The 19,410-nt window shown below is 42.4% G+C and overlaps 1 protein-coding gene and 1 non-coding gene across 3 annotated transcripts in view; one reads left to right on the top strand and one right to left on the bottom strand.

Annotated features, from left to right (window-relative positions):
• Nucleotides 1-19,410, top strand: part of LOC126457912 (bcl-2-related ovarian killer protein-like) — a 178,469-nt gene that overhangs the window by 30,860 nt on the left and 128,199 nt on the right. The gene's annotated exons all lie outside the window — the stretch shown is intronic.
• On the bottom strand, nt 18,009-18,083 carry Trnat-ugu (transfer RNA threonine (anticodon UGU)). The gene has a single exon. It is a non-coding gene; the product is annotated as a tRNA-Thr (tRNA).

The raw sequence follows: 19,410 nt of genomic DNA, 5'->3' as shown, positions 1-19,410 counted from the left end.
AAACTCGCAAGGAACGCGCTGCCAGCGCCTTCTCGAGTCGAGTCATCAGTCGTAGCCCAGTAGGAGTCGCAGTCGCAGATAGCTCAGAGTCAGTCAGTACCTGGCGACCTGAGTAGTGTACATAGCGGACTGGTACTTCACCAGCAGTGAGGCTAACATGTTCTATTACAGAAGAGCTTGTACCACAACACCTGGACTATCTTAAGTTGAGTAAATTCTTTTCTTATTAATAAAGAACTGTGTTAATATATAGGTGCAGTTGTGTTACAGAAAGAGGATACCGGTCACCAAACAACATCCAGTCCTTGATTCCCTACACTGACAACGAGAGGAAGCAAATGAAAGCAAGAATTCTAATTTCCTTTTAAAATTGATAATTTGCTGCCTTTGCGTGCAGTACTGAAGCGCCCTTTTTCATGAGCTTTAAGGAGCGGGTGTAAATGGTCCCTGACGTATTGTTCTTGGGGGGCAGCCATGGTCTGGTCGTCTCGGCTATCGTCGACGGCAGAGTTGTATATTCCAGGGGGGGGGGGGGGGGGGAGGGGAGAGGAGGATTTATTTGCCCAGCGTGGAGATGATGGGTCTATCATTCCGTAACCCTAAATTTCTAATCGCGACCTGGCACATTATGACACGCCTTTTTCCATAATCTGTTGGAAGGAAACTACGGAGAATTTTTGGCAGGGAGTACCGCCTTTTCAAGGAATTTTATCAGCGGGAGGAGAAACTGAGAAATGAAATGTCCACATTTCTGTTCTTAGATTGACTCGCTGAAAATACAAAACCTTAGAACAGGTTCGCGGAGCAGGTCGAGGGAGGAGTGGGCTGGCAGACATCGCGAGTGCGGGAGGAGGCGACTAGTGGGTCCCGTGGCGCGGAGGTGTTCCAGGAGGACTGCGTACGTCAAGTCGGGAATGAGCAACACTTCGTACTGAAAGTTCAAGAGCGCTCCACTGCATGAGCATAGAATGCTACTTCATCATTTGCATTTAGGAGGCGCTGTTTTTTGAGGGTGCACGACACTTATGTTACCCCATCGTGGAACCTGTTTTTGTGGGGTGATGTCCGCCCTACCATCACGTTATCACGCTAATGTACGAGGGCGTGCTGAAAAGTAATGCATCCGACTATTTTATATGAGAGTTCTCAAAGATTCCACAGAAAATGGGTCTCACGCTACGACGACCGCTTGAATCTTCGTTGCATTGAAGACCAAATTCCATACCGCCGTCCATGACACCAGTTCATCAAATGAGGTCTGCAGTGTATGCTGCGTAACCTGGAGGCTCATACGCCCGTAAATAGCGCAGTAAGCTGCACGCGTGGACAGGATAGCGAGTCCCTTGTGTACAGCGAGTAACGTATGCTAGACATCCAAGCAGGGTCACGCGGTCGTTGCGTTAGCTACCGCGGAACATACTGGCACCGCTGTGGTCCTGGTGGGTAATTTCCGTGGCCGGTAATTAATGAAGGCTCTGAAATGCGATAAACAGCGAGTGTCATTAGGTACTCGCGGGGCCCAGTTCCCGGCTGGACATGCGGCGAGCGCGCTCCCTGGACGACGCCATGCTGGCAGGTAGGCCGCACCACGCGTCGCCGCTATACCGCGTCGGGTTGAGCAGCACTGGACACTAAACACCTCTTGATGTGGTATTCAGTCCGAAGACTGGTTTGGTGCAGCTCCCCACGCTACACTAATCTCTGGTGTACTCTTCTTTTGAATACCAGTTTATTTGCCAAGGTCACTATGTAAACAAAATTACTGGGATGCCAGTTTCGCCAATATGTATTACCATGCTTAGATCCATAAAAGTATGTACAGCTTTCTTGATGATCTGCCAGCTGAAGATGTCAATACATGTTGCCGAAACTAGAAGTCCCGTAATTGTAATCCTGGCAAATAAATTGGTTTTCAAAAGAAGACTAAAACACAAAATTGTGTTTACGTAGTGATCCTGGCAAATCATTTGGATTTCGAAAGAATACTACAACACAGAATTATAGATCGCCCTCTGTACTGACGGATCGTGTCAGGTAACAGTAACTATTCTATTCTATTGAAATTTCTACGTAACTGTTGCATCCTACATCAATTTTAACCTGCTCGTTATAATTAAGCTTTGGGCTCTCTCTACAACTTTTACCTCCCTCCTAGATCCACCCCCATACTTCCCTCCATTACCAAAGTAACAATACCCGATAACGTAGAATCTGTCTTTTCAACCTACCCCTTCTTTTAGTCACGTTATGTTATTAATTTGTTTTCTCCTCAAATCGACTCAGTACCTCGTCATTAGTTATTCGAGCTACCCATCTAATCTTAATAATTCTCGAATCATATTCAGTTTTCTTCCTCTCTGAATTATACATGCACCACGTTTTTCTGTACGATGGAACACTTCAAACATCTGTAAGAAGGACTTCCTAATGCTTCAATATATATCCGTGTTAACACAACACATTTCTCTTTTTCAGAAAGGAACATTCATTTCTACTGTCACTTTACATTTTATGTCTTCTCTACTTCTGCCACCGTTAGTTATTTTGTTATCTAAATATTGTAAGTCGTCTGCTACTCTTAGTATCTCATGTCCTAATCTAATATCCTCACTATCACCTGATTTAATTCGGCTACATTTCATTGTGCTTGTTGACTTTTGTTGATTTATATCTGATAATCCCTTCCTAACAAACTATACATTGTGTTTAAATGCTCTTTTAATGAACACCGTTGATGGGTATGTCGTCATTTTCACCAGCTGCCGCGTCTACACTTGCATAGCTTCTTGGGAACATTTAGACAGTAAGCCATTTCAGCCATAGTACTTTGTTTCTAGATAAGTCATTCATCTACATCTAGATACACCGCAAGCCACCGAACGGTGCATGGCGGAAGGTACCTATACCTTTATTAGCAATGCCCTTTCTTGCTCCACTTGCAAATGGAGCGAGGGAAAATACTGTACATATGCCTCCATACGAGCCCCAATTTCTCATATCTTGTCTTCACGGTCCTTAGGCAAGACGTATGGTGGCGACAGTAGAATCGTTCTGCAGTCGGTCGCAAATGTCGGTTCTCTAAACTTTCTCAATAGTGAAACTTTCTGACAGATTGAAACCATGTGCCGGACCGAGACACTAACTCGGGACCTTTGCCTTTCGAAGCCAAGTGTTCTGCCATGTGTGTGTAAAATCTTGTGGGACTTAACTACTAAGGTCATCAGTCCCTAAGCTTACACACTACGTAACCTAAATTATCCTAAGGACAAACACACACACCCATGCCCGAGGAAGGACTCGAACCTCCGCCGGGACCAGCCTCACAGTTCATGACTGCAGCGCCGTAGACCGCTCGGCTAATCCCGCGCGGCTGCTCTGCCATCTGAGCTACCCAAGCACAAGTCACGACCCCCTACCCACACCCTTACTTCTGCCAGTACCTCGTCTCCTACGTTCCAATCATCACAGAAGCTCTCCTGCGAACCTTTCTCAATAGTGCTTTGCGAAAAGAACATATTCGTCTTTGCAGAGGTTCCCACTTGAGTTCAAGGAGCATTTCCACAATACTCGCATGTTGATCGAACCTCCTGGTAACAAATATAGCAGCACGCCTCTAAATTGCTTCGATGACTTCCTTCAATCCGATCTGGTACGGATCCTAAACATTCGAGCTGTACTCAATAATGTGACAGTCAAGCGTTCTATACACGATCTCCTAAACCAAAGTCTACGGTAGTATGGCCATCGGCCTTCTGGATCACTTTGCACTTAAGTAAGATATTGAAGTATCACTGACGTCGCCACCCAAGACAGCGTGCACTTGACCTTGAAAAATGCAAATGTTAGTGCAGGTTGCTTATATGCAGGGGCAGGGACAATGACCTTTGACCTTGACATGTGCACATATGAATTCAACAAGAGATGAAGCTGGGAAATTTGAAGTATTTTAAATTCTCTCCCAAATGGTTCAAATGGCTCTGAGCACTATGGGACTTAACTTCTGAGGTCATCAGTCCCCTAGAACTTAGAACTACTTAAACCTATCTAACCTAAGGACATCACACACATCCATGCCCGAGGCAGGATTCGAACCTACGACTGTAGCGGTCGCGCGGTTCCAGACTGTAGCGCCTAGAACCGCTCGGTCACCCCGGCCGGCAAATTCTCTCCCAATTTTAATTTTTTTTTCAACCAATCACAACACGCAATCCCGAACGCGCCCGAACACACAAATATAATTAGATACCTCTACAAAAAATCCGAGCAAAATAAAACTATTATTTTTCGAAATATGTAACATTTTGCGCACTTCGCAACCTCTATGAACCCTCAAATTACATATTTACGCATTTAAATTGTCTGTATTAATTATTAAAATGCACACAGTAAGCTTATTGGCTTTACTCAAATAAATTCTTTGTTAGTAGACGACTGTAATTACCGTGCATTAAATTAATATAAATACATAAAAACTGGTTGCAAAATATGCACATGCGTACTTCTGCAGATCTGACTTACTGCTTAAATTGACCTAGATTTATCAGTGTTACTCTCACTTCTAAATAGCGTCTCTGAAACCAAAAGTTTGGTGTCCCTACCACATTATGCAAGCACAATGGGTCTTCAAATTAAATATTTCTGATCCTAAATTGTATGCATTACGTATCAGAATACACAGCTTGCACATTGGCAACTCATTTAGAGAACTGCTACCTGCAACTAGCTAATCTAACCACACCACCACAAAAGCAGTTCACCATTCAGTTTGGAATGCATTCAGCATAGCAGTATGATCAGAATACCTATCGCTAACACGATACAAAACGTTGCCATCTTCCACTGTTACACAGTGGAAAACTGTGTTCCCTCAGTAATATTTATTATAATGTTGTTGCCTCATTAAAGTTACCATTACATAGAGAGGAAATATTGTATAACTTATTAAAATCAGTATGTATGTGCAGTGGGTGTCAGCTGTTGATTGTGTCAGTTACTGGAGGTGTTACCACCCAGTGGAGGTGACAACTATTGATTGTGGTAGAAGTACTAGCTACTGGGATGTCAGCTACTAGATTTAAATAGGAGGGTTGCCGTTTTTGCGGTATTGCTGTAACAATGGTTAATTTTTGTAGGTAACATCTCTAACGGTAACAATTGTCCCTCCTACTTAAGACCATAGTGGCATTTTTCAACAGGCCATTGCTTGTCCCCTCACAGTCAGCCACGGTGCTTCACAACAGCACAATTTTCTGATCCACTTGATAACGACCTACATGTGAAGCCTGAAACCAGACGCGGGAAGTACACTCCTGGAAATGGAAAAAAGAACACATTGACACCGGTGTGTCAGACCCACCATACTTGCTCCGGACACTGCGTGAGGGCTGTACAAGCAATGATCACACGCACGGCACAGCGGACACACCAGGAACCGCGGTGTTGGCCGTCGAATGGCGCTAGCTGCGCAGCATTTGTGCACCGCCGCCGTCAGTGTCAGCCAGTTTGCCGTGGCATACGGAGCTCCATCGCAGTCTTTAACACTGGTAGCATGCCGCGACAGCGTGGACGTGAACCGTATGTGCAGTTGACGGACTTTGAGCGAGGGCGTATAGTGGGCATGCGGGAGGCCGGGTGGACGTACCGCCGAATTGCTCAACACGTGGGGCGTGAGGTCTCCACAGTACATCGATGTTGTCGCCAGTGGTCGGCGGAAGGTGCACGTGCCCGTCGACCTGGGACCGGACCGCAGCGACGCACGGATGCACGCCAAGACCGTAGGATCCTACGCAGTGCCGTAGGGGACCGCACCGCCACTTCCCAGCAAATTAGGGACACTGTTGCTCCTGGGGTATCGGCGAGGATCATTCGCAACCGTCTCCATGAAGCTGGGCTACGGTCCCACACACCGTTAGGCCGTCTTCCGCTCACGCCCCAACATCGTGCAGCCCACCTCCAGTGGTGTCGCGACAGGCGTGAATGGAGGGACGAATGGAGACGTGTCGTCTTCAGCGATGAGAGTCGCTTCTGCCTTGGTGCCAATGATGGTCGTATGCGTGTTTGGCGCCGTGCAGGTGAGCGCCACAATCAGGACTGCATACGACCGAGGCACACAGGGCCAACACCCGGCATCATGGTGTGGGGAGCGATCTCCTACACTGGCCGTACACCACTGGTGATCGTCGAGGGGACACTGAATAGTGCACGGTACATCCAAACCGTCATCGAACCCATCGTTCTACCATTCCTAGACCGGCAAGGGAACTTGCTGTTCCAACAGGACAATGCACGTCCGCATGTATCCCGTGCCACCCAACGTGCTCTAGAAGGTGTAAGTCAACTACCCTGGCCAGCAAGATCTCCGGATCTGTCCCCCATTGAGCATGTTTGGGACTGGATGAAGCGTCGTCTCACGCGGTCTGCACGTCCAGCACGAACGCTGGTCCAACTGAGGTGCCAGGTGGAAATGGCATGGCAAGCCGTTCCACAGGACTACATCCAGCATCTCTACGATCGTCTCCATGGGAGAATAGCAGCCTGCATTGCTGCGAAAGGTGGATATACACTGTACTAGTGCCGACATTGTGCATGCTCTGTTGCCTGTGTCTATGTGCCTGTGGTTCTGTCAGTGTGATCATGTGATTTATCTGACCCCAGGAATGTGTCAATAAAGTTTCCCCTTCCTGGGACAATGAATTCACGGTGTTCGTATTTCAATTTCCAGGAGTGTATATATCAGCAACTGGAATGGCCTTCCATTAACTGAATATACAGTTGCAGAATAACAGCACCCTCCGAGCACAGGGAAACTAATAAAAATAATTAGTGGAACGAGATAGTATTTTGATTTTTTAAACCATTTAGTTAGTGATAATCATAATCGAACACTTCCTGCTTTTATCCCCCCCCCCCCCCCCCCCAGAAAATTTCATTTGACCCCTGTGCCATCAGTTACCTTAGGTGACAAACGTTGGTCTACGACGTGGCCCCCGATTTTGATAAATTTGTCGCTAATCTGAATTGTGCTGCTCCTCAATACTTCCGTCATTCTTTGATTCACTCTCATTCCACATTCTGTGCTCATTGAACTATTCATTCAACAGGTCATGCAGTTGTTTCTCACTTTCACTGAGTAGAGCAACGTCATTAGCGGATCATACCATTTGTGTCTTTTCGCCTTGAATTTTAATCCCACTTCGTTCATGTTGAACAGTAGTGGAGAAAGACTGCCTCCCTGTCTTACGCCCTTTTTAATCCGAGCACTTCTCCTTCGGTTTTCCTACATTCGTAGAAAGGGTGTTGATGTACGACACCGTCTATGTTGGGACGACTCGTGTGTTTTGGAGATCTGTTTAGAGGACTACACTACACTGGTCTTGCTGATGACGACCAGTGCCGCCAAAAACCTTTATCGGGAAATGTAAAAGAGATTAATGCTTTTGAGAATATCAGAATTGCTGTTCTGCACCGCGGTAGAAAGAATCTCGAAAATGGGATGGCAAAATATTTAATGCACTAACACAAACACAAGAAGAATATTCTTTCTCTGAGGATGCTGAATTCCGGGTTGTGGCTTGAGTTGAAGGCGGACACAACAGTATCAATTGTAAATTGGTCATCAGTGATTGCAAAAGATGAAGAATAGTATGAGAAGGTGTGTTCGCTGTAAAGCTACATGATAAGCACTGTTCTGTTATATACAGATTTCTTTGAAAAATACCAAGTAAATACTGTGTTACCAATATCCAATAGACGCTAAGCAACATCTTTAATATAGATAGGCCCTAACAGACGGAACTGTCTGTTTTTTTTTTAACTAATGCTTTCCTTCCAATTTTCAACGTTAAAATTAGCTGGCATTAGCATAAATGATATTAAGCAGTATCATGTCATTTTATTCGTATTAATCGCGTCAGGCTGAGTTTCTAAGAATCGATTCTCATTTGTTGGTATATACTTTGACTCGTTCCATAGCCCTGGTGGATATTCTTCTTGATAAGATCTACAGAACACGATGAATGAATGAAAACTGCTAGATTCGTGCGTGATGGAAAAGCTAAGCTCATGTGTCATTTCAGGGTAGTGGGCTACGCTATTAGCCAGCACAGGGTTCATGAACCATTTTCCCCCATTCCTTTGTAATTCACAGCTACATAAAAACTACATTACACTGGACAAGCTTTCAGTACAGTCATATCTTGCACGAAAGGCAGACAATGGCAAATCACGTCTCCTGACACAGCAACACAGATTCCCATATTCTCCCCAGAAGATTCATTTACTGACACTGACATCGAAATGAAGCAGTCGAGGAACTGTGCTGCTCAGCAACAGTTTTTTTCTTATTCACTTTGTTCGTTCGCATATTCTAAGTTCTCAAGAAATGAGTTAAGCACTTTTAACACACACATTCATTTATTGTTAAGTTGCTCGTGGGTCACTTCAGCTGATGAAGCTTTCCTGAACTTTTTTAATAATACATCTAGTTTCAGTCCATATTTTTCTAGTCTCTCAAAACATGGAGAATCAGACATCGAATGTACTCTTCTAGAACAATTCTGCTGGCATCAAGGTGCAGATCAATCTTTAGAGAACATCGCCTGAGCTACTGTATACGAAATAATCTTATCTCTCTCCCTTGGAGCAACACGCAGTTCCCGGCCGAGGTGGTCTCGCGGTTCTAGGCGCGCAGTCCGGAACCGTGCGACTGCTACGGTCGCAGGTTCGAATCCTGCCTCGGGTATGGATGTGTGTGATGTCCTTAGGTTAGTTAGGTTTAAGTAGTTCTAAGTTCTAGGGGACTGATGACCACAGCAGTTGAGTCCTATAGTGCTCAGAGCCAACACGCAGTTCCTTTGAATAGTATTCTAATTAGTCTTTTCAAACTATAATTAGCTCCACAAAAGTTCAGATTTTAATCAACTGCAGCCTCGCGCAGAGGACGCTAATGACGGAAATATTTGCTTATGAGCTTCTCTTATCTTTCCTGTTCGTCCGACTCCAACTTTCGCCCACTTACTTGGCTTCGAGAATAGACGCTGGATTCATGTTCATTCTAGTGATGATAACTTCATCACCTGAAATAATTCCGTTACGTATTCCGCAGCACATCAAATTACAGAAATATGAATAAAGTTTATAACAGTGTCAATTATGACCTTTCTATCTTTCCATCTAGTTTGAGGCTAGAAATCATAGTTACGTATATAACATATTATTAATGTCTGGACTGTTGAATAAAGTGATCTTGGGAAACCTTCAACTGAGCGATAGTTTCGATTTTCAACTATCATATGTTTCGTAAAAAACACAACGCCATGGTACATCTCGTACTGTGAATAAAAGACAGCTGAAAACCACATGAGGTATTCGGCTTAAGGAAACGTGAAGTAAAATGTGAGGTGGCCATTCTCAATGATTACAAGGAAACATTAAGCTTTCCTTTACCATTTTATGAAATACTGAATTGGAAATGTCTAAAAATCTGCTATTAAACAATTGTGGTCTCTCATTTAATATATTTTCAGTGTCCGTCTTTAGACGATGGTAAATTTACTTTTCTTCTAGAATGTTCATGGTTTTGCCCTTCCGTAAATTGTGCAAGATTTGAAGAGACGCCTCTATATTGTCGACTATATGTTCATTCTCTTCAAGATGAATACCGAATGTGGAAGTGCTGCTGTCCGTTTGCTTGATATGTTCATTAAACCTCCTATTAAAAGCACTGGCTGTTTGCCCAATGTAATACTTGGGGCATGCGCAACACTGCAGCTTATAGGTACCAGATATACTGAAAGGTTCGCTTTTGTTATTTTTACAGCATATTAACTTCTTTAGGATGTTATTTGTCTGGAGACTAATTTCTACTTTTGTATTCTTAAACGTACGTGGAAGTTTATCCGAAACAACCGCATGATACGGAAATCTGATGAACGTTTTTCTCTTAGTAGCCATCTGTTCATATTTTACTAACGTGATCTGAGTTTCAAAAGATTTTGGGACCTCATTCCGTGCATTGTTACATATATTCCTAAACATTAGTAAAAGACGTTAGTAAAACCATAAAACTATGTAATAAGAGAGTATTTTGTAACTATGCCTTGTTATTGTGCGTGATATTTCTTCATAAACACGTAGCGCTGAAGGTGTCCGTTAGTTTATGTATATGCAAGTTTCTTGCCGTTGTTTTTAGCGCTGATTGGACTCGGTCTCTCATTACCATAAGAAAAACCGAAGAATATCCTTATTTATGCTAGCAAAGGTTGTGTATCAGGACGCGCGCGCGCGTCTTAAGTGTAGTCTTTGGAGATGGCGTGAATTCGCTCGAGTTGTTTCCCGCTTGTTTTGGCCAATACTCTATTCGTTACTGACATGTGCGGTAATCACGAGCTTTATTTCATGTATTCTTATCCTGTCTGTCACATAATGATAAATTTAATGAAGAGTGTTGCATTTATCTGTATTTTTTCTGATGCTTTCTCGTAACATTTTACATTTATTTAGATGGAGTATATGACAGGTTGACACTAGCAGTAGAGGCTCACGTCATTCTTTTTTTCCTTTTGCTGATGACTACAGCTGTGCTTACAGCACAGAAGTAAGTTTACTCTATTTTAATCTGGATTTTTGTGACTCCATTGCAAAACGTACATGTGTTATGTTAGTGGTATGTTTAACCTTGTATGTTTATTATTTGTAGCTGTTACACGTTTGAAAATAACCAAAAGCATAACGTATAGAAGGTAGAAAGTGTGATCACTATTAGAGTACACCCGTTTCACCGCTAGCACCGATTTAAGCGCTACTCTCCCATGCAGTCGAATTACACTTTCGCACTCGTACCTCTATTTTACGAATTATAAAGTTACGATTCTCATAAAAGCTGTGGAAACACTTGAACTAGACTATTCAAGCCCAGACTCAATACGGACAATTGATTTTTTTCATTGTTCGGGCATGGAAACAGGAGAATACGGCAGTGTGTAAACTGCACGACTTGGGACGCAGTGATTAATTTTTGGATTGTCGATGTACTGTATTAAAGTAGCAAGAAAAGGAAAAACAGGAATCATTGAATGTTATACGGCAACACTAATACGAGGGTCACTCCAAAAGAAATGCACACTAATTTTGTAAAAATACAGTTTTCATTCTGCCTGTGTGAAAGTTTTACAGTGTGTAGATACATCATTCCCGCTTGTTTTCAAACTTAGTTCAGCCTGTTCCCGTGAGTGGCGCCGTCACAGCATGTCTTAAAGATGGCTGCTACACTTGACGTTCGTCAGAAGCAACGTTCTGTCATAGAATTCCTGTACTGCGAAAACGAGACAGTGGGAAACATCCATAAGAGGTTGAAAAAGGTGTATTGAGATGCTGCTGTCGATCGCAGTACAGTTAGTCGGTGGGCAAGCAGGTTACGTGATGAAATCGGGCACGCCAGTATTGAGGATTGTCCTCGCATTGGCAGGCCTCGTACTGCACACACTCCAGACAATGTGCAGAGAGTTAACGAATTGGTGACTGCTGACAGACGCATCACAGTGAACGAATTGTCACGCTACGATGGGATAGGGGAAGAAAGTGTTAGCAGAATACTGAAAGTGTTGGCGCTAAAAATGGTTTGCGCCAGGTGGGTTCCCAGGATGTTGACAGTGGCTCACAAATAAACAAGAAAAACGGTATGCAGCGAACTTTCGGAACAGTACGAGAATGGTGGAGATCAATTTCTTGGAAGAATTGTGACAGGTGATGAAACGTAACTCCATCATTTTTCACCAGAGTCGAAGAGGCAATCAATGGAGTGGCATCATGCAAATTCAGCCAATAAAAAAGAAATTCAAAACCACACCTGCTGGAAAAGTTATGGCTACGGTGTTTTCCGATCGCGAAGGACTCTTGCTTGTGGACATCATGCCAAGTGGAACCACCATAAATTCTGATGCATATGTGACGACACTGAAGAAATTTCAAGCTTGACTGAGTCGTGTTCGACCACATCGGCAAAAGCAGGATGTTTTGCTGTTGCACGGCAATATGTCAGTCAGAAAGCCATGGAAGCGATCACACAACTCGGATGGACAACACTGAAACACTCGCCTTACAGTCTTGACCTGGCTCCATGTGACTATCATCTCTTTGGGAAACTGAAAGACACTCTTCGTTGAACAAGGTTTGAAGATGATGACTCCCTTGTGCACGGTACCAAACAGTGGCCCAGAATTTTACCGTGCGGGTATACAGGCGCTGGTTCCAAGATGATGTAAGGCAGTTGAGAGGGATGGAAATTATGTGGAGAAATGAAAATATTGTTCCTAAAGGATGTATCTACACACTGTAAAACTTTCAAACAAGTAGAATAAAAGATGTATTTTAAACAAAATAGTGTGCATTTCTTTTGGAGTGATCCTCCTATTTATACTTACCACGTCACTTCATATTTCTACAGCTGAACAACTAGATAACGATCGTGAAATCTACTACAAGATATGCCACATTAACAACTCAGTTTTATTAATGCTGCGAATAAACTAGAGGTATAATAATATAAGTCATTTGTTGTGAAAAGTTTTCAGTTCTGTAATATTTAAAGCAGAACACTGTTGATCTTTAATCCTATCTCAGTTTTGTGTTCTCAACTATTATTTTCTAGCCTTTCAATTAGGATTTAGATTTTCTTGGCCAGTAGTCAGCTTGTATCTCACAAGGCGCAACAAGAATACTATCAAAATAAATGTTGCTTGCCCAAAGGTGACCCTAATGGAGTGTGGCTACAGCTGAAAAGAAGAAAATTCACATAGGTCTACCAGTCCATAGAGCAAAACTAGGCCATAAATAAAAATTACTGCACCCAAAAATAAAAAAATTAAAAGCACTTTCTACGTATTTTCTCACCTTTTAAATCTTGGAAACTTTGGAAAGTTTCCTTGTCGATTTACTAGTTTTTGTTGACGTAAGTTCCTTCCTGAGTACCTTCATTCTGAAATAGAATCGACATTTCACGTAGTAAGAAATTAGTTCGGGTACAGTCTCCATGGCATGTTCTGCATTACAAGCTAACCCTGAAGTCTTCATTTTTATTTTTTCGATGCTTTCTAAACAGTCACAGAACAAATCACTCCAGAAAGCAATTGGAGAAGAAAGATGATTGCTTAACGTTTCTTCTGCCTGTAGCATGACGTTTAACAGTGCTTCTGAAGGGTAAAATAAATACCTTTGTCCTTGATGACAACCATAGCTCTTCAAGTTAGTGAAAAGTGAGAACGACGATTTTCTTCTGGCGAATTCTTTAGTGAATCTAATCAGGCATAACACTTAGTGATTTTTGAGGCCTGTACAGCCTAACTTGCTATGTGTGTACAATACATTTTCTTGGGTTATCAAGAACACTGTTGTGCAGCTTATTGACCTACCACTCACAATGATTTACAGTGGCATTTATGGCAATCAGCTTTTCTTGTTATATTCCCTAGTACAGATTTTTGATGTCAGTGTATTTCTTCTTAGTCTTCTTTGCCAACATTCTTATCTGATTGGCATAGGATGTAAGAGTATGTTCTGTCCTTGATTCAGAATTCCCTCCCTTTGATAAAACATTATTGACAGGCGCATATACTTACTGGAGCATATGTAAATGTAGAAAGTCTGCTGATGTAGGATGGTCATCACAGGTCGATGATCTAATAATACCAAAATGTCGCCCTAGTGGATCCTGATTGAACTTGGCAGTCAATTCATTTTTGAACTCTTTATTCCACAAGTATTCAGCTACTTCTAAAGTACTCTGTAATGTATCTCCGGGCTTTTCCTATGTTCTGTTTGAAGCAAAAGTACTGTTTGAAGTGGTCAGAGTATAAGAAATGCTGTTGAATTTTGCGCTGATCTGAGTCATTTCTCATATCACATGATGGTGTTTCTAAATTCAGATCATCGAAAACATCGTTTATATACTGAATGAATTTTTCAGATGGCTTACTAGCTCGAAATCCCAAGATTCCCCTTTCTAAAAAAAGTACAGCTTTTGCCAAGTTGGTACTAAACAACTGTAAAGCAAGACGATCATTCATTCGCTGAAAGGAGGTCGTGTGTGTGTGTGTGTGTGTGTGTGTGTGTGTGTGTGTCAGTTTACTACATGCCCTTACACCATCAAATTCTAGTGAATTGTCAACTTCATAAACACATTCATAAAATCCATACTTCGTTATGGCAGTACCAAACAGCACAGTACGTTTATCACGAAAGTGGTTACATACGCATTTCAGAATAGGTACTGCATCTGCAAAATGTCAAACTTTTCTGTTCTCATCAACAGGATTTTGAAAATAGCATTTAGTATTTCGTTTCTTTCCTGATATTTGCAAACATTTCCGGGCTTATATGTTAGATTGGCTGCCATCGCATGTAAACCCTACAATTATACAGTATGCCTGCTCCATTTCTATTATAACCTGAATTAAAATTTTTGCTAACCGTTCTCCAGGAGCTGCATCTTTGCTCGCATAGACTGCAACTGGTTGTACCCAACTGTGAAGCAGAGGTACGAACATGAAAACAAGTGTATGATCACCTAAGACATTATTTTTCTCTGCAGGTGTCATACTGCCAAAGTCTACAGATCTAGCTATGAATAAAGAGGACCCATTGATCTGAATATCCTCTCTCAATTTAACCTCACCAAAAATAATTACCTGTCTTTCTGTTTTCATCAGTCTTGTCTCTAAACCTGTCTTTAATAGCATCTACGGCTGTCTTGTTAATACCATATGTCCATTTCAAGCCTTTTAACAGTCTCCTCAAATGCACATCGGAACGAAAAGGTAACAGATAAAGTTTCAAGCAGCGCCTATAACCCTTAGGAGATTTAATATATAATTAAAAAACTATCTAGAAGAAATCCACCGTTGTATCTCATTCGTTTAGGAATGTATTTTTGGCACTTTTTTTTTTTTTTGACACTTCTGTAACATAATATCTGCAATTATTTTTTGTGTACTGATAAGCTTTCATTACATTTACGAGTATGTTTTTTTTTAGTTCATCTACGTCTCTCTGCAGGACAATTACTCTAGTCTTCTCTGACTAGAGTTTATTGTTTGCCCTAGCCAAGCTACTTATTAATTTTTTTATTTGTAGTGGAAAAACTAATGTAGACCTAGCAAATAACTGGGTTCTGCCTAAATCAGAAGTCGTATTACTGTCACAAATTCTTAAATATTTAGTGAGTTTTTTGTTCACAGTTTTGTAAGCAGCTTTCCTTTTTATGAGAGATTTTCTTTGCTTTAATGGAGTCGACATTTACTTGGGCAAATTCGGGAAAATGTAAGGAACTGAATTTGGTTTCAACTGCCAATTAATTCTGGGAAATTCTACTTTTTTCCATCAACAATGAATTTGTCTGTTTTTAATATTAAATTTTCAGCAAAGTGAGCCTCACAAATGTATGAGTTTCTTGTTAGCTCCTTCTCTTCTCTGGAGATAACTTTTTCCATTTGTTAAAGTTTTCTATGTCTTTCGGCGGCTAATAAAAAGCGTCTTACCGCTTTGCTACTTCTATATCCTGACTTGCAACCAGGCACAAAACAGGAAGGCGTCGTCACCTCAGTTCAGGATACTGCAGACCCCACAATATTATTCAATCGAAATATTGCTTGGAAACCACGTATTTCGGTTTAATTTATAATCAAGCACCACTAATAATCTGTACCACTGCAAAACTGCACATACGTAACTCAATATATCCGCAAATCAACAACGAAGCACACGGACAGCAAAACGATCGCAGCGCTGCGCAGTGAGACATTACCGCCCTAATTGTATTCAGTCCATGTCATTGGTGACAACAGATAACACTTTGTGCTTCTATGCGTTATGCCAAAACGTTGAAATTGCAATGGCGGATTTTAAAAAAACTTTCAGTAAATGGCAAACATCTCCAAGAGTTTTACGAGATTGTGAACCCATAGAAAATGGACTTGTGTGTTACTAACCAAGTGTTCCGTGCTACTCGTCTCCTCAAATTAAATTAATCCCTCGAAACTATCGGGGCAAAATCATCTCAGAACTACCAAAGCTGCACGACTGTTGGCATATTTTAGGCACGACGTAAGGTATTTTACAACGTCGTTTTTAAAAGACATCCATATCGGTTGGAACATCGACTGGAAACTTGTTCCCATTTCCTAGAATTTACTTCATAGTGGCAGTTCATTCTGCTCTTCTACCGACCTTACTACTTCATTTTGGGAAAGCAACCAAGAAATACTGTTCCTGCGACGTACTATCGGAAATATAGACTCTGGTTTATAGCCAAAGAATACGTGTTTGTGTGCCTAATTTTACAATTTTTTTTAGAATTAGGACAACTGGAAGTGTATTAACTTAGTTATGTATGTCCTTATAAAATATCTATCAATTTATTTATCAGTTATTTCAGACTTTTAAACAATACAAATGGAACGTTAGTCATATAACTATGGAATGGGCTTGGCCTAATGCAACATAGCTACAGATTTAATTGCAGTTAGTAAATCTGAGTTGTTATGTACGTTAGCAAGAATTAGTCGTAAACATTGCACATGGTGGTTGCATCAGGGTGAATGCAGCGCGATAGTAATGACGATATTCAGAGGTAAACTGAAATGCTTATAGGGGAAACGTGTGATGTGTGGTGTCAGACGAGTAATAGTAATGCCTAGAGTTCAATCGCAGGACATTTTTTGTATTCTGTACCTCAATCGGTAAAAACGGAGTCCTGATAGGATCATATTGTTGTCCGTCTGTCTGTTCGCCCGCCTGTTAGAACCTCCTTTTTCTTAGGTAAGGGTGGAAGCATCAAGCTGACATATATGCCACATATTAAGATCGGCAATCCTCTGGTGGCGTAATTAATTTAAGCCTAGAAATCGATGCAATCAAAAGAGACACCTGTTCGTCACATATTTAGATACTCGTAAACTCATTCATCAAAACCTATAGCACACTTCACGTTGACCTAAAATCACGAAATTTGACAAGAAGCAAGGTTTCATACTACAAGTAAAGGAAGACATTTCAACATTATTAATTTGTAACAGTATCACCTTTTCTCCGTGTGTTGTCCATCTGTCCGTCTGTTAATGCCCGTTTTCGGCAGGAATGGTTCGAGGTATCCAGTTGATATTTATATCAAATTCCGAAGTCTATGGCCCCTAGCCAGTGTAAATAATTTAAGCTTTTAAGTCAATGCGATGAAAAAATAACGCCATTTATGTCACATATTTTTATACTAGCATAGTCCCTCAGCGTTATCCGCCTTACTGCAGTGGACACACCGGTTCCCGTCAGATCGCCGAAGATAAGCGCTGTCGGGCGTGGCCGGCACTTGGATGGGTGACCATCTGGGTCGCCATGCTTTTTTGCCATTTTTCGGGGTGCACTTAGCTTCGTGATGCCAATTGAGGAGCTACTCGACCGAATAGTAGCGGCTCCGGTCACAGTAAACCATCTTAACGACCGGGAGAGCGGTGTGCTGACAACACGCCCGTCCTATCCACATCCTCAGTTGAGGATGACACGGCGGTCGAATGGTCCCGATGGGCCACTTGTGGCCTGAAGACGGAGCGCTTTATAGTCACTCATCAGAACCTATAAATGAAATATCTATTAGGATGGCATGTAAGTTCGTAGTGTTTTCCCATAAGCTAATAAACACGACAGATACACACAATACAGACTATAGTCATTAATAATATATTCTTCTTCACTATTTACAAGTATCTGCCAACGGTTGGGTAACTCCGATTCCGTGACTGTAGAAATCACTTAGTTTTGAGACGAACTCGTCGAGACATGTCCGGAGCGCATTTTCATCCGGAAAGGAAGTTCCTTGAAGTATATATGACGGTAGTATCTGTTCCAGAAGGAACAGTTACCGTGGATGACCATGCAGCTTTGCTAGAAATGAAATGATAATTAAATGGACACCCTAGCTGCAAACAGGCGTTGATGTACTTCATTGGGGACATGTTGAAAATGTGTGCCCCGACCGGGACTCGAACCCGGGATCTCCTGCTTACATGGCAGACGCTCTATCCAACTGAGCCACCGCGGGCACAGAGGATAGTGCGTCTGCAGGGACTTATCCCTTGCACGCTCCCCGTGAGATCCACATTCCCAACATGTCCACACCACTACATTCGTAGTGCGCCTAATAGATGTTTGCCCATCATACTCAGTACTCGTGGCAGATTAATCTACCAAGTCCCGTACGACTATTAATCTGCCACGAGTACTGAGTATGATGGGCAAACATCTATTAGGCGCACTACGAATGTAGTGGTGTGGACATGTTGGGAATGTGGATCTCACGGGGAGCGTGCAAGGGATAAGTCCCTGCAGACGCACTATCCTCTGTGCCCGCGGTGGCTCAGTTGGATAGAGCGTCTGCCATGTAAGCAGGAGATCTCGGGTTCGAGTCTCGGTCGGGGCACACATTTCCACCAGATGCATGGCATTACTTTTTGCGGGTGTGCGTAGGTCTCTGTAGTGAGTTGTTGCTTCTATTAACATAAAGACACCACTTCTCGTCACAGTAACGATACAGAATAGAAACTGTCTGTGTTGTTGAGGGGCCAATTGATGACGAGCAAGTAGATATGCAGATATGGCCACCTGCTGATTTTTATGATTTTGACTTACAGCGTGCGGTACCCATACATTCGATTTTTTAACCTTCCCCACTGCATGCAAATATCTTACGATGACGGAATAAAAAATGGAAATGTCGTGTGGCTAGGGCCTCCCGTCGGGTAGACCGTTCGCCTGGTGCAGGTCTTTCGATTTGACGCCACTTCGGCGACCTGCGTGTCGATGGGGATGAAATAATGATGATTAGGACAACACAACACCCAGTCCCTGAGCGGAGAAAATTTCCGACCCAGCCGGGAATCGAACCCGGGCCCTTAGGATTGACAGTCTGTCACGCTGACCACTCAGCTACCGGGGCGGACTGCGATGACGGAATGATCACAGTTCGTCACATCTGCCAATTCTCCAGTACAATGAAGCAGGTCATAGTGGCTTAATGCATTTAAATGATCTTCATGAAACCACGAAGGTTTTCCTGAACGTGGAGACTCACTAATGTCAAGCAGTCCTCCTTAAAACGTCAAAACCATTATCTTGACGTTCTCTGTCCAGTGGCATTATCACCATACGCGGCACACAAGTTTTTGGCTGCCGCCGCTGCTGTCACCCCTGTATTGTACTAAAACAGAGGAATATGCCGGAAATGTTCCAATGTCTCTACTTGACACTGTTTTCTAGCTCCGTCAGCTCCATTTTTTATCTCCAAATGACGAAATGACAATATTTATACTGAAATAGCAACAGTGAGCTACAAATAAAAAATGACAATCGACAAATTAACGTGTAGCAACT

The sequence above is a fragment of the Schistocerca serialis genome, chromosome 2 (genome assembly GCF_023864345.2).
Source record: "Schistocerca serialis cubense isolate TAMUIC-IGC-003099 chromosome 2, iqSchSeri2.2, whole genome shotgun sequence".
Classification (NCBI taxonomy): domain Eukaryota; kingdom Metazoa; phylum Arthropoda; class Insecta; order Orthoptera; family Acrididae; genus Schistocerca; species Schistocerca serialis.
The sequence above is the reverse complement of the archived record's forward strand: the minus strand, read 5'-3'. Positions and strand labels throughout refer to the sequence as shown.